The 23,582-nt window shown below is 36.1% G+C and overlaps 1 pseudogene; it reads left to right on the plus strand.

The window, feature by feature from the left end:
• The window catches only part of LOC128018845 (cytosolic carboxypeptidase 6-like), a 321,358-nt pseudogene that overhangs the window by 201,927 nt on the left and 95,849 nt on the right, over positions 1–23,582 (plus strand).

Consider the following 23,582-nt stretch of genomic DNA (forward strand, 5'->3'; position numbering starts at 1 on the left):
TATGCAGTACTCGTGTGTGTTAGTATCCATCATGGGGAGTTCTTATAGTCATTAATGCAACCTCTGTGATACCTGACCAATGTGTTTACTGTCAGAGAAACTGGAAAGAACACAATTCCTTCTTTAAATACTGTATTCTAGATAAGTGAAGTGTTGACAGTGAAGAAGTCTTAACGGCATGTGTGTGTGTGTGTGTGTGTGGGGGGGGGGGGGGTGTTTGTGCATGTGTCAATCTTACACCGCCTGATTTGCATCTGCACTAAGAAATGAACAATTAAACTAATGGAACGGCAAAGGAGTGAATGATGACCCGCGTTTCCACAGCACCGACCCTTTCTCTGTCTCTGCGTTCATCCCAATTATAGTACCTAATTATCCCGGAGGAGAAGCCCTTGTTTGTTTTGACGAGCCGCTGTTTACCTTGTCGCTTTCAAAACTTTTCCTCTCATTCCTTCCTAATAGTCCCAGGTTCGGTCTGTACTTCTTTCTCTCCCAGCTCATTAAACCTGAACAATTACATTCCTACAGAAAACCTCGCAGCACACAGCCTTTAATGAAAGCAGTCAGGAAAGAAGCAGGACAAAAGAGATACGGCAAGAGAGAGAGAGTGTAGAGATAAAGCTAGAGTTAAATGTTGCTATCACATCTGCTTCATATAGTTCTTTGTCAGAAAGCTTCACGACGTTGGTTGCTTGAGTGTGAAAACAAGTTGAGACGTGTATGTGACGGGGATTCTCAATCGTCCTAAAATTAAACTGCCAATTTCCTCAGCTAATAGTATGGTGTCAAACTTGCTCCAACACTCTGGTAACAACAACAGGCAGAAACAATTCTGCCAAATTGCACCAAGGTGCTTTTATTTTCATGGTTTCCACTGAGCGATGAAATGCCGTTTTATGATGTCTAAGAGTTGCAGCTCTTTTTTAAGTGTGTGGAAAGTCTCCTTTCATTTCAAATCAAGCATTGGGTGCTACAAAAGCGTAAAGTGAAAACAGAACGCATTGCTTTTGCCCCAAATTGCCTTATTGACAATTTGTGTAATCGTTTTTTTTTTCTCTTGTTCAAATTAATCATGTCTGTCAGGAGCCCAAATGGATGGTGTTGGACATTAGAGATTGTTTTTGTCTGAATAAGCAGTCAGGTGTTTATTATAAGAGGAGTTGATTGCATTTTTGGTGACTCAAACACACACACACTTATTTCGTATTTCAAATGCCTATACTTTTGAGCTTGTACACACATCTCAGGCTTTCAGTATAAAGCAGATGACCTTAAAATTGATGTCATTTTCAAGTTTCTAAACTTGTGAATGATTCTACAACTGAAGCCAATTTAATCAATCCGCTTTCGCGCTTGGACTGGCGCTGAGCGCTGGTCATATTATAACACATATTAAGTATTTTCAAACATATAATGCTTGTTTTAGGTTTAAGACATTTAAATACAAGTACTAGCAAAAACATACATTTGCAGTTTGTAAAATACACGCTGATGTCTATGGAAGCGGCAATAATGATCCTTACAAATGTAATCTGACTCCGTGTTTTTTATTGATATCATATACAGATTGTGTAGGTTACTAAAATTTACTCTGCCCTTCTCCAAGTTTATCGGACACCTACTACAACGTATTCCGGGAGGAGTGTGCGTGTTGTAAATCCCACAGCTCGGATTCAGCGCGAACCAACATGGTGGCACCCATCACAACTTACACGGTCGATATAAAAGTGTTTAAGCTACCAAATATATTTACTTGCACATATTTCAGAATCGGAATATCAGATATTTCATAATATAGTGAGTATGTTTGCAAATATTTTGAATAAAACAGGAAAAACTAAATAAAAGCGATCCATGTGTCGTACAGATCTATTTTGGCTGTGTTGTGTCACATGACAAGTACAATGTGTCGCCATGGAAACAAGAAGGCGGTACATTCTTTACGTGGCTGGAGTATTCTGTCTCTTTTGCTACCCTTGTCGCCACTTTTCGCTCCCAAAAGGCGCAATGTCTATATTCAGGTCAGAATCAGGGTTCTTTAATTGGAAAAAACACTGTGCAGAAATGGTGGCTTTAGAGATTATTGCACAGCACAAATTAGTCGTTGAAATGTGTGAAATGTGATGAGTTGTGTCCTGTATACACAGTATAAATAAATGAAAAAAATCATTAATAACTTTACTGGCTCATTTTTTTATTGGAGCGTTTGAAAAAGGAATGACTGCCAAAATATATTTGCACCGTACTGAATAAATTATTTTGTGTGCTTGAATGTACCCTGTACGTAACACGTGGCCCCTTATTGGCCCCTGTTACAGAAAAATCATAGAACCGCCACTGCATTAATTTATACTGATAATAAAGGAAATTATTTGCACAAAGTTTCATCAAATTTCAGTACAGATTTCTGTCAGTTTAGATACCATATTTTATTTGACAAAAACTGTGAGGGATAGACGTACTGCTTATTTGTCATGTTCTATTTTCATTAACCACGTTTTTGATCTGGAAAGGTGTATTTTATTGGCTGAACAATTGATGCAAAAAGCTACATAACATCGCAACCCACTGAACACTGAACCAACATAGGTCTGTATAGAATCTATTCTATATTCGCAATAGAATAAAGATAACATATCTAATGTTGAAAGTGAGACGTTTTAAAATTTCATGCCAAATATTGTCATTGTCATTTTGGATTTCATAAGAGCTACACATTCCAAAAAATTTGGGACAGGTACCAATAAGAGGCCGGAAAAGTTAAATGTACATACATATAAGGAACAGCTGAAGGACCAATTTGCAATTTGCTTATTAGGTCAATTGGCAACATGATTGGGTATAAAAAGAGCCTCTCAGAGTGGCAGTGTCTCTCGGAAGTCAAGATGGGCACAGGATCACCAATTCCCCCAATGCTGCAGGGAAAAATAGTGGAGCAATATTCAGAAAGGAGTTTCTCAGAGAAAAAATTTCGAAGAATTTGAATTTATCATCATCTACAGTGCATAATATCATCCAAAGATTCAGAGAATCTGGAACAATCTGAAACCATACTGGATACCTGGATGATCTTCGGGCCCTTAGATAGCACTACATCACATACAGGAATGCTACTGTAATGGAAATCACAACATGGGCTCAGGAACACTTCCAGAAAACATTGTCCATGAGCACAAAACACAACACGACAATGCCAGACCACATACTGCATCAATTACAACATCATGGTTGCGTAGAAGAAGGATCCGGGTACTGAAATGGCCAGCCTGCAGTCCAGATCTTTCACCCATAGAAAACATTTGGCGCATCATAAAGAGGAAGATGCGACAAAGAAGACCTAAGACAGTTGAGCAACTAGAAGCCTGTATTAGACAAGAATGGGACAACATTAACTTGAGCAACTTGTCTCCTCAGTCCTCAGACATTTGCAAACTGCAGAGGGCCACACAGTGGTAAACATGACCTTGTCCCAACTTTTTTGAGATGTGTTGATGCCATGAAATTTAAAATCAACTTATTTTTGCCTTAAAATGATACATTTTCTCATCTTAAACATCTGATATGTCATCTATTCTGAATAAAATATTGAAATTTGAAACTTCCACATCATTGCATTCTGTTTTTATTCACAATTTGTACAGTCCCAACTTTTTTTGGAATCTGATTTGTAGATTAGTAGCTCTGTTGGTCTAATTTGGTTAGTTGATATAATAGTTTATTTGTATTATAGCCACTTTCGTTAGAGATAATATTAATGCAAGAAGTACATTATCCATTATTTGCGGTGGACATCAGTGTTATACCTTTTTTTTAATGGAGTAGATTTGTACCCTCACACAAAAACTCACAGGACTGCAAATATACTGCGGGTCTAAATGTGTGCTTGACATCCACATGATCACCTTTGTGCATTCTTAATAATATATGTCAAATGACATGATGCTACGCCAAGTATGGTGACCCATACTCAGAATTCGTGCTCTGCATTTAACCCATCCAAAGTGTACAGACACAGCAATAAACACACAAACCCTGAAACACACACCCGGAGCATTTGTCAGCCATTTATGCTTCAGGGCCCGGGGAGCAGTGCTTTGTTCAAGGGCCCCTAAGTCGTGGTATTTCCAGCCCGAGATTCGAATCCACAACTCTAGCGTTAGGAGTCAAACTATCTAACCACTAGTCCACGACTTCCCACTTCTGCTTGACAATACATGTTTTATTCACATTTTGAATCCACTGTAACTGGCCATGCTATGTATTTATGTATACATTGTAATTTTGGTGTACACAGTACTTTTCTCAGTATGCTCCTGTCTCCTGTAAGTGTGCCATTGATGTCTTTGGCTAAGACAAGGTGACAAATCACAGTCAAGCTCAGCCAGTAAAAGAGCCTTTAAAGAGTACTATCCATAATACTCCAACAGTTAATGCTTTACATCCACGTGTACACTTTTATTATCACATCTGTTCGTCATTCTTAATGTCTCTTTGGCTTTCTCTCTCTTTCCTTTTTTCCTGTTTCTCACGGTTCTGGTTGAGAAATTCTGCTGTAAAGACTGGGGATGTTGTGGTGGGAGCTGCATAGTCAATAGCAAGCTGAATGGGAGTGGATATGTAGTATAGTTCAGGACTGTCAGTAATTAGCTTCATAATCACCCGGGTCATTTAAGAGCTGCGGACAGTTATGCACGACTGCCTTTGCAAGGACACAAACAGACACACACGCAGCAATGCCATTAACACTCCTCTCCTCTTTTTGTAGCCTTGCTCTCTAAACCCCGTGTGATTGAGGGGATTCCTCTTATTAGTAACAGTGCCTGGTTAAGGGGCTCACAAAGCAAATGAGCTGTTTAAGGATTTATGCACATCACCACTAGACTTATGCAAAATGAAGCGGTAGGACGGATAATCATACAAGACAATAATCATAAAGCCAATGACCCTTTCTTCAGAGGTGGGTTATGGTACTCACCAGGAAAGATAATATCACCCGTAGACTTTGCTTATGCACCTCGTGTCCGTTTATGATAACAGAAGACATGATGTACTGTGTGTGTGTCATTCTTATTATTAATGTCATTAATAATTATAATTAATAATTTATTCATTGATTGTAATTATGTTAATGTTAATTATCAGTTGTGTATTATATACAATTATATGGATATTCTATTTGTATTTATTTTATAAGTATATCATTTATATAACCAGATACAACTTTTCAGATGCTGTGTGTGTGTTTGTGTGTGTGTGTGTGTGTGTGTGTGTGCATGCGTGCGTGTGTATTATATTTTTAAATAAAATTTGACTTTGTATTGTCTTCATTTATAAATTTTGCTACACTTATTTGATTATATATGCAAATATATATTTGCATTTATATATAAATATATATATATATATATATATATATATATATATATATATATATATATATATATATATATATATTGATATATATATTGATATATATATATATATATATATATATATATATATATATATATATATATATATATATATATATATTGATATATATATTGATATATATTGATATAAATATTTGGAAGAAAAAAAAAAAATATATATATATATTTTAGATTTGTCCAGCTATTGATACTCTTGAGCCCTTACCTCCCCACGTATCCTGCACACAACCAAACCCCTCCAACCCAGTCTCCACACTAACACAATAACCATCTCTTCAATAATGTTCAGCATTTCATTTTTCGGCTTTAATTAACAAATTAAATTTGCTCAAACTGCTGTAAAAACAAATTAAAAATCATGCAGAATTAAGGCGCAAAGCTCTCTGGATGCAGCTAAGGTGATTAGAGATGTGTCAAATTACAGCTTTCTTGTAGGTTTTATGTGGGGTGGGGGATGCAAGCGTATCTAGGGTCTGTGCGTTTGCATACATGTAACGTGAGATCACTAGGGCTGGTGCACAGGGAATTCAAGCAGTTTCTTTTACAGCTGATCATTATATCACTGTATTCTCAGTAGTACCTATCTTTAGACAATCTAAAAACTCATTTTCACTCTTTTAGGCTTCTATAGAAATCTCCATTGGTGTGAATCTGTCTCTTCCAATGTTGCCAAACATCCATTATATTCTGTGCCTCTTGCTCTCTTTCTCTCACTCTCTGGTTACACTTTCACATTCATAACATATTATTAAAACATTTAAATTAAGAAAATACTGTGCACATATGCCAGTACTGTACTTTGCTATGGGTGTGGGTGGATATGGTGCTTTTTTTTTTCCCTTCCTTAAAGCTGTATTTAAATCACAGTTGCACATGATAATAAAAGAAGTAGTCTTCAACTTCATGAAGCTTGTGAAGTTTCTTAAGAGCATGAATTAGTTTTTTTTTTTTTTTTTTTTGTACATGGCCTTGCATTATAGAACAAGGAGTTTTTTTCTGACTTGCCTGAAAAGTAGGCCACCTTTTAAAGATATTAACTACATCATGTAAATGGAAAGGAATTGTTTTTTTTTTTTTTTTTTTTTTTTTTTTTTAAACAAAAAGCACCATATTTCACCCATATTTTTTATTGCTTTCCACAAAAATTGCACAAACATATTTTGCTCAGTATTGCAGTGTGTGCTCGCTGACCTAAGAATGGATATGTTTCCACTCCAAATGCAGTGTGAGTGCTCATGGCTTCAATGTGTATGACTGCTGGTCAATTATTTTATGAAAAATAATACACAGGCAGTTGTCTGAGCCATTTCACACTTGCTATGTTTTATATAACAGTTTGAGGCAGAAATAACCAAGTTAGACTATCTGTGCGATTAAAACTGAAGTTGGCATATTTGTTGGGTCATATTGTTATCTCTTATTCAGATAAATTCTGATTCCTATGGCAATTATGTATATTATGGCATGGAATTAAATTTTAGTATTGACTTTTTTGCATTTTGTTAAATGAATGCAATATATAGTAATATAAAATGCTATATATATATATATATATATATATATATATATATATATATATATATATATATATATATAGCACGTCACATTTCAACATAAAATAATGGCTTGTGTTGCTAGTGTAGATATTTTCCAGAAAGGCAGGTATTATTGCAGCTTTAAAATATAATATCATATAAAATAAAATAAAAAAACAGCTATTTATTAAATATATAAAACATCACTAAAAACAATACTTCTCTTTTTTTTGTAGTGAGACCAATAAAAATATCAGCAGGCCAATCGAATTTAAGAGAAAAAAAAAATTAATATTGAGCCCTGGGCTGTTAATTAACTGATCTTTCTTTTAATACAACTTTATTCTGAATGGATTTTAGTTATGAAATGAAACGTGTTTTATTCTTGATGAAACAGTTTTGTTTTGATAGGACAAACCAAAGACATCTCTTTGTTGTCAGAATGAAATATCACTTCATTTTATCCTTCTGTTTATAGAGTACACATATAAATCATAATATTGTGGCCACTAAAATGTTGCTGTTTTTATGACTTTATTATTATCTTGTTAATCTAGAATCCCTATTACTTTGTGTGTGTGTGTGTGTGTGTGTGTGTGTGTGTGTGTGTGTGTGTGTGTGTGTGTGTGTGTGTGTGTGTGTGTGTGTGTGTGTGTGTGTGAACGTACATTACAATCCAGGTATTAAAAAGTCTGTATCAGTCTAACAGCATCTGTTGCTCTGTCACGTCGCCTTATCAGTTTTTACCACATCTCGTTTACATGGAACATATAGACTGTTGTATCTTATCTCTCACAGCAGAAGACACAGAATTTTACTTTTCAGCTTCCTTTCTTTTCCGTCTCAATGCATGTTGAATCCCCGTGGTTTTGCATTATCCAGAGATACAGCAGATGTCATTCATATTGGTATTAAACAGGAAATAGGTCATCCTTTTCTACTTGTTTAAAAGAAAACCTTATCTAATGAACTGGCATGCCTTTGGGTTGTGAAAATAATTTATGAAACCAAATCAGCTTCATAGATGTCCAAAAATCTGTGATTTTGCCCTTACAGTGTCATTAGCTGCGGTTAGCATTCCTCTTGCACACAGCAGCATGTTTAACTTGCTTTACTCTGTGAGATGTTCTCAATGCCAGCGGGACAGATTGATAACTCAGACAAATCCTGTCACCATAAATCCAAAACATTTTCCGCCTTTAGTCACGGTTGTCAGGGATAATGATTTCCTACAATGCTTTCTCCTTTTCTGTGGCTTTAAAATGCCATTTAGAGAGAGAAATAGTCTCCTTTAATCTCTGCAACACACAAACACACATGGATATGTATGATTGCCATTCAAATATTACAGTACTTCCTCAGCTTGATTTTATTGCTATACTTTTTCAAGAATTAACTGAAAATAATGCATTATAATTAGTTTATTTGTTACTTTGACATTCTTGCGGGTTCTTGGACAAGGGGTCTAATGTTAAACTAATTCTGTCCATATAATGATTGTGTATGACTTTCTTTTGCCTTTGGAACACAAGAGATGTTTTGAATAGGTTTTTTTTTTTTTTTTTGTCCATGCAATGAAAGTCAATGGGATCTGATGTAGTTTATATATATATATATATATATATATATATATATATATATATATATATATATATATATATATATATATATTGTGTGTGTGTGAGTGTGTGTGTGTATTTTGCAAAAGAAATTTTGGGTTCACCAAAAAATATAAATTCTGCTCATCCTCATGTTGATCCAAACCCATAAGACCTTCATTCATCTTCGGAGCACAAATTAAGATATTTTTGGTGAAATCCGAGAGCTTTCTGCCCCTCCATAGACAGCAACATAGAAAAAAGAAAAAAAAAGAAATTGATGAATAAAGTTGTTGTTGTTTTTTTCACACAAAAAGTATTCTTGTAGCTTCGTAAAATTAAGGTTGAACGTGGTAGTTGTGTTGCTGTATATGCAGGGTCAGAGAGCTCTCGGATTTCATAAAAAATATCTTAATTTATGTTCTGAAGATGAATGAAGGTCTTATGTTTTTGAAACGACATGAGGGTGAGTAATTAATTACTGCATTTTCATTTTTGGGTGAACAACACCTTTAAGTCATATAGTGGTGGAAATTCTCTCAGTTCAGTTCTCTCTTTCGGGTCAAATACTGTTATGACTGTTTAAAGAAAATCTTGCTGGGCAAGTTAATTTGAGTTGGCTAAACAAAAAAAAAAGGTAAAAACTAAAAAAGCTAAAAGGAGCTTCTGAATAAGTAACGCATTTCATTTAATAATGCAGATATTTCACCAGAGCTCCATCCCGCTCTTGTACTGAGCTTTGTTAACGCAAGAATGCATTTATGAGTAAGTGTGTAGGCAAATCATTCACATCAGAATTTTTGTTAATGTGCATGTTTCATTAGTGCATGTCACATAAACCCGGATGCTTTTTTCTGTTGATTTTTGGGAAACACTTTAGAATAAGATTTCATTAGTTAATGTCAGTTAACAACTTTAGTTAACATGAGCTAAGCAAGAACAATCCTTCTACAGCATTTATTAATCTTGGTTTAATTAATGTTAATTTCAACATTTACTAACGCATTATTCAAATCAAAAGTTGTGCTTGTTAACATTAGTTAGTGCACCGTGAATTAAGATGAACTAACAATTAATAACTGTAATTTCATGAACTAACATTGAAAAAAAAAGATTAAAAACAGTAATAAATGTATTGTACATTGTTTGTTCACGTTAATTAATACATTATGGAACCTTATTCTAAAGTGTTAAAGATTTTTGAAAGATTTGTAGTAATACAATAAAGAAATAACCACATGTCCTCTCTGATTGGTCACTCTACAACGATCAATATAGGCTGCTTAATGATATACTAAACTAAGAAAAATATAAATTCTAAATATATTTCATTTGATAACTTTAACTAGTTTTTGTGTCTACTGCTTTTATATGAGCTTTCTTCTTGTGTAGAGTCACTTGTGTGATTCCATCTCGATTAGGATGATGCCTATATATGTGGTAGGCAGCAAAGGAAGCTTTGGAACAGAGCCTGTGTTTTTTGCTCTGCTCTCTGGCACGTACAATAGATGCTCTACTAAATCCAATTTCCCCAAAATGACTTTTCAGTAAGAGAAGACTAGCAATAATGTAGTAACCGATGTACTCCAGCAGATTATCCTGGCTGCTCAAAACCAATTTAGTTAGATCAGTTTCTTTTGTTAATCAGAGTTATGAATCCTAAAGCTTTTTGAGCAATCATTTTTTTCATTCTAATGCTGTACTGTTGGCACAACAGGGTTTCCATCATCTGGTATCATAGCAACAGATGCATCAGAAAAGTGCTTTTCTCTGAAGCGCAACAAAAGAGACTTTCAAAGGCGAAAATTAGAGCATGTACGCTCTTCGAATGTCTCAGGAGGGTCACCGTAACTTTCTGCCTTTTTAGATCATTTTGTAAGTACATTCGACCTTCTCATAAGCCAAGGTTATGACATGTGATGTGAAATTGTCCCACAGCAGTCCCTGTAGCAGTGTGTTGTGTTGGGCAGGATTACACAGCAGAGCGTGTCAACTCCTCTCAGCGCTGGCGGGAGGTCATTGATCTCACGTCTCTGTAAATATCAGTTCATGCGTGTCGCCCGTGCGGCTCCTCATCCAAAGGGGTTTAGTTTGGGTCTGGGGTGAGAGAGGACAGTAAGGTTGTAGTTCAAAATTCTCTGTGTTTTATGCTAAACAATTTCATTTATTTAAGCATCTTTATATCCTTAACAATGGCACCTTGGGAAGAGAGTATTATTCCTGTGATAGTAAAGCTGCCATAACTCCAGCCTTCTTCAGTGTCACATGATCCTTTCGAATTATTCTAATATGCTGATTTGGTGCTCAAGAAACATTTCTTATTATTATCAATGTTGTAAACAGTGATGCTGTTTTCAGGAGTATTTGATGAATAGAAAGTTCAAAAGAGCAACGTTTATTTGAAAAAGAGCCTTTTTTGTAACATTACAAATGTCTTTGTCGTCACTTTTGATTCATTCTTACTGTATGAATGTATACATTACTGACCTCAAACCTTTTCAGCTGTAGTTTAGATCCACCTACAGTAATCATTCAAATTAAACAAGACACAGAAAATCAATATTGCATATACTAGTTTCACTTGTCACAACAAAAGAAGCTATAAACAAGAGTTTTGCTGCCATGTTGCCAAGGTAACAGTCAGAGTAAAAAAAAAAAACAAGGGGCAGGAATGTATGTCTTTGGCCACTGGCTTCTTGAACCAGGCAGCACATATTATGATGGTGATGTCCTGGACCCTTCAGAGTGCTGAAATGCACTGCCCTCCGGGGCAGGTCAGAGTTACTTCTGAATACTCTGCTAGCATCAGGCTTACTAACAGCCAGCACAAACCCTTACTTTTCCCCAGTTTCCTGTCTCTATTTGGATTATTAAAGACTTATTTGTGTTTTTACGGCGTTTCTTCACTCCTCATTCCCTCCTAGAGGGAGCTTGTGACAGAAGAACCGACCAAAATACAGTTTATTGCATGTTTCCCCTCCGTTTTATATTCATTTTTCTCCCATGGTTTTTCTTTCTGTTGTGCCAGCTCCTAGAAAGCGCCTTCCAGTGCCAGATCTTCAAAAATGCCCACCCTTCCACCTGCTCCAGCCTCCTCCACCGCTGTAGTCTGACAGCTCCACAAGGTTCCCTCGTCCCTCCTGTTCCACCTTGGTCTGCCGTTGACCATCCTGCGCCTCGGGGACTCCACTCCTCTGGCTTTGCCTCAATCTTCCATCCCTCCGGCTCTGTCAGGCTCCTTCAAACCCTCGGCTCCGCATCTCCGCTGGGGTCATCAGTTCTGCCTAGGACCTCCAGATCCTCCCCTGTGCCTGGCTCATCAGCTGGATACAACTGGACTCTTCCTGCTCCGGTCCTTCCTGTCTCCTCACTGGCTTTTCCCTTTATCGTCTCCTCCCTGGTCTCTGCCTGTCGTCCTCCTCCCGGATATCCATCCTCCTCCGGAACTTCCTCCTGAGTTCCCATATATGCCCCCATCCATGTTGTTCCTACGATGTGAGGACACACCTTCCTGGAGGGGGGAGTAGTGTCATGCCCTGGACTCATTGTGTTGTGTTTTCCTTCCCCAGGTGTGTCGTGTTCCCCTTAATTAGTCATTCATTGCACCTGTGTTTTCCCAAACACCCTGTGTTTAAAAACTACTGTCCTTTCAGTTTGTGTTGTTGGTTCTACTTGTTGGATGTTTCCCTGGATCCCTGTCCTTTGGGTCCTGTCCTTTGGATTATTAAAGACTTATTCATGTTATTTTCAGCGTTTCTTCATTCCCTCCTAGATGGAGATTGTGACACTGTGTTGTTACTTACCCGCACCCGATCATCATCGGCTCTGCTTGTTTGAAACACTAGGCTAATTTGCACTGCTCTTGGTAGATTGCGTTGGTCATTATGGAAATGCCCTGTCTGTTTTCTTTATTTTACGCATTTTCAGTAGATCACCTGCAGAACTTTCCACTCCCATCTGCACTTTTAAGGGACTGCACTCTCTTGCTAATTTGCCCTGTTTAGTAAATTTGGCCCTGTGTCTCTTCAAGTACTGTATGTAGGCCTTACTAAACATTCTAAAGGTATATACAGACTTTTGAAATCCACACACAGATTGATATCAGCACCTTCCTGAAGCTATAAATCTAATTACAGCATCAAAATGATTATGCTGTTTTTTTTCAACCCCCTATTCTCTCACTCTGTTCATCCACCTGTCCTCTTATCCTCTACCAGTGTCTATTCACACTTAACTCACTTTGATGCTCCATTTATCTCACAACAGAAAGTCCCCCAGGGGATAAATTGTCTTCCAAGAGTTCGGCCCAAGATGCTCCGCTGCTTATAGAGCATGATGTTGTCTGCTCTTATTCCAGTATGATGTCATTTCTGCCTTCCATTAGTCTCAACTGTTACATGTTAGTTGCTAGGATCAATTCATATATGCTCCTTCAGGATTTAGGCGCATTTACTTCTCATCTGACATGCATACTTCGGTCCAGTTGAGCGTAGGAAGAGTTTGGTCTTGTGGCCTTTAAGGGCGATCTTTCAGAGGCAGGACCTGATAGAGCACAGGAGTGGATGATGGAGAGGAGTCTTTACCGCCAGCAAAGAGTTGCCCTTCTAATTGGCCTTTATAAATATTTAATGGCATCAAGATGAAATTCAATCATGGCTTTTAAGAGCCGAATAGGTTGGATGCAGATTTGACTGTGGGGCGATTCGATTTCTCTGCTCTGGGCTGCAGTTCTGCTGCAGGTGGGCAGCAAGATGTTTCAAATCTGAGGGGAGCAGGTGCTCTCCTAAGAAATGAATCTTTTATTTGTTGTGGTGTATTTTTAAAACCAAGGCTGTCCTGGTCACGCAATAGAGTAACCCCAGCAGACAGTCCATTTCAATCTCCACACAGGAACAGAATAGTCCTTTACTTTTTAATGGCAAAATAAGAATGCGTACATGATATAGAATGTTTTAATTAAGTGCTTGACAAATTTATTTTATCCAACATGAATTATTGTTTATATTAGTGGTTGACTGATATAGCGTTTTCAGTAACTAATACTAAAATATTGCTGCTTTTTTTTTTTAGCAAATTTCTAATGTTGCAAAATTATGTATAAGTATTTATATGTAAATTTATATAATTTTTATTTAAATTTTTATAACAAAATACGAATTTAGCTAAATATACATTTTGCCAAATATACATTGTGTGTGTGTAGGTATTATTTTCCAGAATATGTGTCACATTTTTTAGTCATCTGACATGTTTTAAAGGATTTGTTGTGGAATGAAGAGGACTAAAATGTACCCTTTTTCACACATTTCAGTTTTCTATAGACGTATTTATGATGTGTGTATGTGAAGTATTCTCAAGTTTCGGTTAGTTTTTGTGACTTGTTTCAGAAAGAGAACAGAGAACCAAAACAGCAGAAAGTTTATTTTGTTTATTTTACAAAATCACAGTGTTTTGTCAGTATACCATAAAGTGTACCATTTATAAATTCGATTAATCTTATCTGTATCTGATTTTAGGTAATTTTAAGTATTTTAAGTGAATGCACCAGCACACAGAGGTTTAAAGATGCTGTTTCTGTTCAATTTTACCTTTAGACGATAAATTTAGATTTCAAATTCAATATTGATTCTAGAAATGTAACACAAACAGTTAAACTGTAATTAAATTACCTAAAAATAAACAGAAATCCCTTTCTGTACTTTTTTCAGTGGATAATTTCATTACAGTAATGTGTTATACCCAACACAGATTATAAACTGATATTATAATTGGCCATCTATGTGTAATTAGCCTAATGAAGAGTTTTGAAATACATTGGATCTGTTGGTTTGAATTTTTACTACACGGTGAGGTATTTTACATGACAAAGCATCCCATATTCAGAGCATGATGAAGAGCGTTACAGTGAATCTGACAGTAAGTGCTCAGTGAAGAGAGAGACCCAGGGGAAGATGACCTCATCGTGAGCTCATCCCTCAGATCTGTGCTATAAAAGAGGAAAACATCTTCCCAGAGGGAAGAAGGGTAAACCGAACACTAGATGGAAGCGAGAGACTAGAGAAGTAAATGTATGTGTTTTGGTCGCTGATGACTCACCTACACAGGAGTGTTTCCCTCTCTAAGATGAGGTGAGTCAGATTGTTGACTCACTCGCATCTCTCTCTTTTTCCTCTTCTTTTCCTCTTTATGGGAAGGTTGGCGTCAGACAGAGGGGTCCTTGGGGACTGATCCCAGTGATGATGACTCCTGCTACTGGGACTATGGCAGATGGTAGTCCAGCGTTAATCTACCTTACCTCATCACCACTGGGCTATGCATGTGTGTGTTTATAGAGGGAGGAACATCCACGGGGGTCTATAATTCATGACATATCTCAACCATCAGCTAGTTTATGGCACAGAACAAGTTTATCCCTGAGTAAACGTATAAAGTTTGCCTCCCTTTTCCCTAAATTGCTAATATGACTTTCTCTTTACTCTGTAACTGAAATTTTAAGTCAAATAGTTTAGCCTGCAGTCGCCATGTGTATCTTTAAGTGAAAGATAAGATGGGGCAGCTCAAGTTAATCTCATTATATTGACCTTGCATGCATTCGAAATGAGACTCAAATTGTTGGGTGTATTTTTCAATTATGGCTCGATCGTACCCCACCCATGATAATCATCTGCAAATAAGAAGAGTAAATTCAGGAGGAAATATTGCAAATGAATATTTAATTCCGTTAAAAGACGAAAGGTCAAGTAAATTAAGGATTTTTTTTATTTTTTGGGGTCTGTCTGATGGCCAGCCCTCTTAATTGCAGTCGTGCAGTTTTGCACCTTGCACAGATTAAGGCTCTTTTGAAAAGGTATGGATGCCCCTGATAAGATTAATTACATTTTAAGAGGAAAGTTTGGGATGTCTGGCCTATTTGCAGTTTTGGACTGAATGTAGGTCAAGCCAGGGAGGAAAAGTTTTAGTTAGCTTCTTTAAAATATTCAGAATAAAACAGTGTCAAGGTGTCAGTGTGAAATATGTCTGCTTGTACGAGCACAAACTATGACATCAAAAACTTCCAATAATGAAAAAAACTTTTTGTATTAATAAAATAAGAATTACAAATATTATATTTATTAATTTTGTTATACATTTAATTTATAAATCATATACTACTTCAGTTGTTTAGAATATATCAGTAAATAAATGTTAATTCTTATATATTTTAATATTAAACTTTGGGGGACAATAATACATTTTATAAAATGTTATATTTAATTATTAATTTAAAAATATCTAATATATATATATATATATATATATATATATATATATATATATATATATATATATATATATATATATATATATATATATGAATTTTAATAAAGCATAAACTTTTGTATCATGCAAAAATTACAATATAATAATATTAAATTAATGTATAATAAATTATATATATATGCTGATTTATTCACAGTCGTGCTGCCAAATATATATATTGGGGGGGGGGGGGCTGCTATTCTTTTCCTCAGGATTCTTTGATGAATATAAAGCAAAAAAGAACATTTATTTAAAATATACATCTTTTCTGAAAATACAGTTCAAAAGCTTGGTGTCAGTAATTTATTTTTATTATTTTTTTTATTATTAAAACTTTTATTCAGCAAGGATGTGTTAAATTGTTAAGAAGTGATAGCAAATATTTATATTGTTAGAAAAGATTTATATTTTGAATAAATGCTGTTCTTTTTTTACTTTTTATTTATCAAAGAATCCTGAAAAATAGTATAGCAGTTTCCCCCGCCAAAATTAATATTGTTATATATAAATTTCTTAAGGATCATGTGACACTTTATACCGGAGTAATGGCTGATGGAAATTCAGCTTTTCATCACAGAAATAAATTATATTTTAAAGGATATTAAAATAGAAACCATTATTTTATATTGTAATGAAATTTTGCAAGATACCTGTTTTTATTTTCTGTATTTTTTATCAAATAAATGCAACCTTAAAGAGCATCCCAAACGTTTGACCAGTAGTACACACACACACACACACACACACACACACACACACACACTTCACTCTCAGAAAAAAGGTAAAAGACTGTCACTTTCAAGAGCTGTACATTCAAAATGTACATATATTTATGTACTAATATATGCATGTAAAGTATTAATATGGACGCTTTAGGTACAATATGGAACCTTTAGGTAAAAATCTTTTGAAAATATACTACCCCAGTGACAACTCTTGTGCCTATTTCTGAGAATGCATTGTGCAGAAATCTTAGAAGGGAAGTCTGTAGTTTTGTTTAGCTTTATACGAAAACCATATATCTCTTTACAATACATCCTCATTTAGATGTGTGTGTTTTGAGAGGTCTTGGTTGGTAATTGGACAGAGTGCATTGGGTTTTTTGACATAGGGTGAAGGGCTCTGACCCCAGCATCTGTTGAGGTGAGCAGGCCTCCCCGTCACAGCCTGTGTATGAGCCCCAGACTCCCAGATCTCTGACTTTCGGCACCAGTCACCCTTCTCTTTTCTCCTCTTGTTCACCTGTGTCTGTGTCTTTGGTGTTGAAATAGAATAGATATTCTGTTCCATTCAGAATATAGAAAGCATTTTGACTCCAGTGGGACCGGGACACCCACTGTGCACTCTTATGCAGACTGGCACTGTTCTGAGGGGATTCCTTGGCACTCTTTGATAAAGATTAATACAATCCTATTTTCATACCTAGGATTGCCTCTCCTAATGTGATTCTCTCTCTCTCTCTCTCTCTCTCTGTGTGTGTCTCTATCTTTCCTTTTCCCGTTCCTGGAAAACACTAAGTACCTTATCCATGTAGACAGTGAAACTTGTACCACTTATATTTTACACAAAACTATGTAACCTGGAGAAAATATCAGTTTATGTCCATCTATGTGTACTTAAGAAGGAATTCTCTAAAAGTCCAAATCTACAGCAACAGTATGGACAATGCCGCCTAATTAGATCAAGTTAAGTGTTTACAAGCAGGTTCAGTTGGATTAATAAGAGATTATTGAATTTAAATTTAACTACTATGAGTTAAGGAGTGCTTTGAAAATCTTGTCTCCACTTTTTCATAGATTTATCATAAGAAATCAGGAGTCACTTGTCAGTTCACAAGATTATAATGAAAGGATGCACTGCTTGTAGCTGTAACTGACGGAATTCAATGCGGAAGTACAAGGCAAAGAGTGATATTAGGGGAAGTAAACGATCATGTCAATGTTCAGACAGATACAATGCAGCATCCACTGTCTGTTTCCACTTGCCGTTTCCATCTGAAATATGCTGGATCTGTACGAACAAGGCCAAGCAAAACTAACAAAGGTCAGATCAAAGGAATGGAACAACTGGCCTTTTTCAGAGCCTCTAATTGGCATAGAAGAAAGGAAGCTCTCAACTGGTTTGAACTGTCGACGGGAGTATTCACATTCACATTCACTGGACTGAATTGCACTGTATAGTTGCAATGTATATTCGCCTGGTTCAGCATAAACCATCTCCTTTAAAAATAAAATGCCTTTTACTGCCTGCTTTCTAGGTGGTAATAGTGAAAAACCAATGCTAAATAATTCAACTACTCTTGTCTCGGGTTGTTGGGAAGAGGTAGATTGTAGTGTTGCCGCTCTCTGTCAAGGATCATTTCATAAAGACTAACATTAGTTGTGTTCTAACACCAAGTGTGCTGCCTTTTAAGGCATCATAGACATGCTTCTGATGTTAAAACAACCTTGTAATTTAAACAGAGTTTGGCCAAATTCTAAGGTCCAAGACAGCAGCCAATTCTAACACATTGAATAAAAAAATTATAATAATAACAATAAATATACTTAATTTATATTGATTTCATTCAATACTGTAAATTCTTATTTAAAAGGATTTAAACTATTTACTAATAATGTATTTTGACAAATGTATCCAGTATTTTTTGAGTGCACTGTGTATTTTTTTTTTTTTTTTTTTTTGTAGGGTTAGCTTTTTTTTCCAGATATGTCCTGGCCAGGATTTCTAAATTGCCTAAAATATCTGGGTTTTCACTTTGCTTTCCTATTGTTTTCATACTTGCTAAAAGTAATGACTGAAAAGCTGTTTGACCAATAGCGTTCAGGAATTGTACATAACTAACCAATGGTGTTATTATGCAAATACATATAATGTACATATATTGGTACATATAATGTATAAGGACAGTATACAGAGCACATCAATAGGAAAACAAAGCCAGAACCCAGACATTTTAGGTAGCTTAGAAATCCTGGACTGGTTCTGGTGAGAGAAAGAGGACATGTGGTCAACCTATTTTCTATGCTTACCAGTAAATAATTATTTTATAAACAAATTAACAATCAAACTTTATCATTTGTAAATCTTGTGCGCTTTGTGACAGGAGTGCTGTTTGTATGGTGGTTTCATTTCACTTGCAGCCTGTGTAGGCAGTAAACAACATTTCAGAGCAGTGATATTGACTTTCTGATCCCATGACTCTGATATGTAAATATATGCACATATATTGCAAGTTAACTAGTGTTTAAAATGCAAAACAAACTTTTTTTATTGAAATGATCTTAAATATTAATGTATGTTTTAGTGTTATGCAATGCATCTCTTCAGTTTTACTTTCCCTGTTATTGGAATGAGCTCAGAAAATGAGCTGAATCGTGTTGTATGTGTCTCTTTCACCAGCAGGGGGCAATCTGAAAAATTAAATAATAGACATCATTCCAGGAGTTTGCCGAAACAAAGCCTTCTGCAATTATGCTTTAACATCAACTTGTATTATGTTACACTATATGCACACTTTCAAAGAGATTTTTATTACTTTGTTAAAGAAAATGCTCTGTGAGAGTTAGCACCTATGAGTCACGACTCATATCTTCCAATTATCACATAAACAATACATTAACACATGCTATTTGACAGGTGCCAGCATAATTTATACTGTTTTCAAAATTATTTTTAGCAGATAGAAGATGCACATCAGATGTCAGATGTCCCGATAAAATATGTATTGCTAAATGCTTAAATGCTAACAAGCACAATGCATAGATCCACATACATTACAAACACACAGTGACTCATTAAAACTGATTCACTGACACTCTTTTTATATTTTCAGACTTTGCTTCTCAGAAAGCCAGAACAAAAAGAAGATTTTATGAAATCAAAAACTAAGTCGAAGCCCTATGGCTTAACTGGATAATTGCTAATCATCAGGAAATGACCTGACCGCTGATCTATAATAGAGAACTGGATTGCTCATGACGTCATAGAAGTGTAGTCACCACGCCACCATATTGATATTCCCTAGTATTCCCATAAATTATATTGAATTTATAGGAAATCGTACGATTTTAATGAGAAAACATCACCTAATGAGTCAGCATTATTATATCTGAAGCATCCATGTACATTCTTACAATGCAAACGTCCTATGAATTGAAATGGTTATTTGTTAAATGTCGAAAATGCCTATTAAAAAGTTCTGTTCATATACATTACAGTAGTCCCTCAGATGGGCGAGATCCTCAACATATGCATTAAACATATATCTCACAAAATATGAATATAGATTTACGTGTTGTATATGTTAATTAATCTCGTAAGTTTATGTAATTATGTTGTTATATTGCTTTTGTTCATAAAGTAGGCTAACAGCAAATGTTTCAAAAAATTAATTTGTTAACATCATGCATTTTGAAGCAGTTAATGATTTTAGCGTCGGTTAAGGGAATAATTAATTAAACATACGTAACATAACAATTTAAGTCGTACGCAAACTGAAATCCAAAGCACGACAGAATTTGCTCGATCTTGAGGAGTCTGAAATAGATATTGCTCCATCAGGACCTTTCTGATACTAATACCAGATATATTTTCATGTTTAAAATTTTCTGCATTATTACGTACACAAAGAAATATATTTTGTATTGGATCAGTTACCTGTGTCGGTAAGTGCGCTGCAGTTTTTCTGCCCAAAAAGACCATAGACATTGCAAATAACATCTGGAGTATCAATTAATTAACATGCACATATCCTAAAAACTGTGTGACTGATGCACTTCAGATCGGGTATTTTTAAGTCAAGGTTTTGGCTGTCAGTCAATGATGCTCTCTATGCCGCTAGGGAACAGTAAGATGGCTGATCGAACACTTCCGGTGGCTTCACCGCCGAATGGCAGTTTAGAATGCAATAAGCAATCCAGTCATTATAAAAATCAGTCAACCAGATACTGAAAAGCAGAACTGAGTGTGTGTGCACATGTGAATGATATCAATGTATGCTCTCTGCTCTACTATGTGTATAGTGGCTCTCGTGTAGAAGGACCTGCAGTACTTTTACCACAAGAGAGTTAAAGTACAGCTCTTGAGCTGCCTGCGCTCACAGTATGTGTGTTATGTGTGTTCGCCTCACACTGCAGCATGTCATTGAGGACGCCATCAGTCTTTGATTGGGCACTTATCGATCTGAGAGTGTGACCTGTGTGGATTGCTGTAGCCTCACTGATGTCACACCATCTCTCCAGGAAACGACCCGCATCTACTGCAGCACATGAATATATAATTTACAAAACGCACTGTATTATGTACACAAACACACACACACACACACCATTGAAATAATTGAACAAGCAAAAGACAGAGAGAGAGAGAGTGTGTGTGTGTGTGTGTGTGTGTGTGTGTGTGTGTGTACAGACAAAAAAAGAGAAAGATATTATTTTAAAAAAATCTACTTTCCAACTGACCTTTTTTTGAGTCATTTTGTGAGAAAGTGTAAGATTAGAATGATTCTGTTTCATAGAGTGATATAAATGCACTGTATATGTACATATATTTACATAAAATTGATGTAAAATGCATGACACATTTTTATCTCTCCAGAGAGAGATAGAGAGCAAAAGAGCAGAAAAAAAGGCAGACAGCACAAACTTTGATTTCTGGGTAAAAAAGTAAAAAAAAAAGTAAAAAAAAAAAAAAAACACTCTGGATCTGTTTTCTCTTTCTGAGAGAAGACCTCTGCTATCTCTTTGTTTCTTTTTCAGCAACAACGAAGGCTGGATCTTCTGACCATCACCAACCCTGGTGAGTTTGCATATTTTGGTTCGTGTTCATGTGTGTTATTCACTGCACAGCACACCACCCAACATCATTGAAAACTTACATTGGAGCTTTACAGACAGGATTGTTTGTTCACACGGGTTGGTTGTGGTGGCTTTGTGACTTCTTTTACTTCTCACAACAACCATCAGCTGCACCCCAAGAGCAAAAACCTGTAAAAAGAGGCCTTTTCCCGTGAGCATTTCCACAGTCCTGTCTTAGCACCTCGGGCGTGCCTGTCCCAGAGCAGCAGGTACAGCCTGCACTTCTGCATCTCTATGGGAGGCTGAATGTTTCCTCAATGCATTTGGGTGTAAGCTGAAACTTCATTCAGAGCTCTGGGAGAGACAGATGGGGTAGCCAGGAAAGATGCAGCCCCCATATGTCTAAAATATATGACTGGTCTAATACACTTTGATTAAAATAATGTTTTTGTAAGGCACATGGAGTAGGCTAATTTTCCCAGCTTTGTTCAGCATCTGTTACCCTAAGCCACCCAAGACTGTGTCGCTGATCTTCACAACTTCACAAAAGACATGCACGATGCAACACGGTCGACTCTTCATCTGTTGCTCCTATTATCTGTGGAGTGCCTCAAGGATCCATTTTAGGGCCACTCCTTTTTTATTTATATATGCGACCTTTGGGAGACATTATTAGGAGACACAATGTTTCATTTCATTTATATGCTGATGATACCCAGTTGTACATACCATTGAAAACTGGTGATACCATTCAACCCTTATTGGCCTGCCTAGGAGATATCAAGAAATGGCTTTCAAATAGCTTTCTTAGACTTAATGAAAATAAGATGGAAGTAATTGTCTTTGGCCCCCCTAAGTTGAGAAGTGGTCTCATAAATGAGCTTGGTAAGCATTTCCCCTCAGTCTCCTCCCAGGTCAGAAATCTTGGTGTCATTCTGGACTCTGAACTTTGTTTAACTAAACAAATTAATACAGTTGTCAAGAACAGTTTTTATCAGTTACGGATCATATAGAGACTGAAATCATTTTTAACTTTTAATGACCTGGAGAAAGTCATTCATGCTTTTATTACCTCCCGCCTTGACTACTGTAATTCATTATATTTGGGTCTTCCTCAGTCTTACATTGCACGCTTGCAGATGGTACACAATGCTGCTGCAAGGCTGTTGACCGGGGCAAAGAACACAGATCACATTACACCAGTTTTAGCCTCTCTTCATTGGCTTCCTGTCTATTTTAGAATTCAATTTAAAATTTTGTTGTTTGTTTTTAAAGCCCTTAATGGTCAAGCCCCATTTTATCTCTCAGATCATCTTATTCCTGTTTCATCCTCCAGATCTCTAAGATTTTCTGATAGAGCTCTTTTAGTTGTCCCTCGTTCACGCTTAAAAACGAAGGGTGATAGGGCTTTTTCTATTGCGGCCCCTCATCTCTGGAACCAACTTCCACCGGACATTCACCTTGCATCATCTATCACAACTTTTAAAATGAAGTGGAAAACATATCTTTATTCCCAGGCATTTTAAATTGAATTTTATCTATGTTCCATTGTTTTACTGTATAATCTGTTTTGTTCTGTTTATTTTATGTTTATCTTTGACTATGTTCAGTGCTTTGGTCAGCTTTGCTGTGATAAATGTGCTATATAAATAAACTTTACTTACTTACTTACTTACAACATGGTTTTTAGCTTACCTCGTTTGTGTTATATAACGAAAGCGACTTTTTTCCCACCTTACTATATAGCCCTTACTATTTTGGGAGGGTAATTTTGCTGATTTCAGGGTGCAGTAAAACCTACTTTTACTCCATAAAAACTCCACAACTGTGCACAAGCAGACTGCAGAGGGGCTCTGGAGAGCCATTGCACTTTTTGCTAATCTCGAACTCCCCAAATGCAGTATTAAAACTAACCGTTGAAAG

The sequence above is a fragment of the Carassius gibelio genome, chromosome A8 (genome assembly GCF_023724105.1).
Source record: "Carassius gibelio isolate Cgi1373 ecotype wild population from Czech Republic chromosome A8, carGib1.2-hapl.c, whole genome shotgun sequence".
In the NCBI taxonomy this organism is placed as follows: domain Eukaryota; kingdom Metazoa; phylum Chordata; class Actinopteri; order Cypriniformes; family Cyprinidae; genus Carassius; species Carassius gibelio.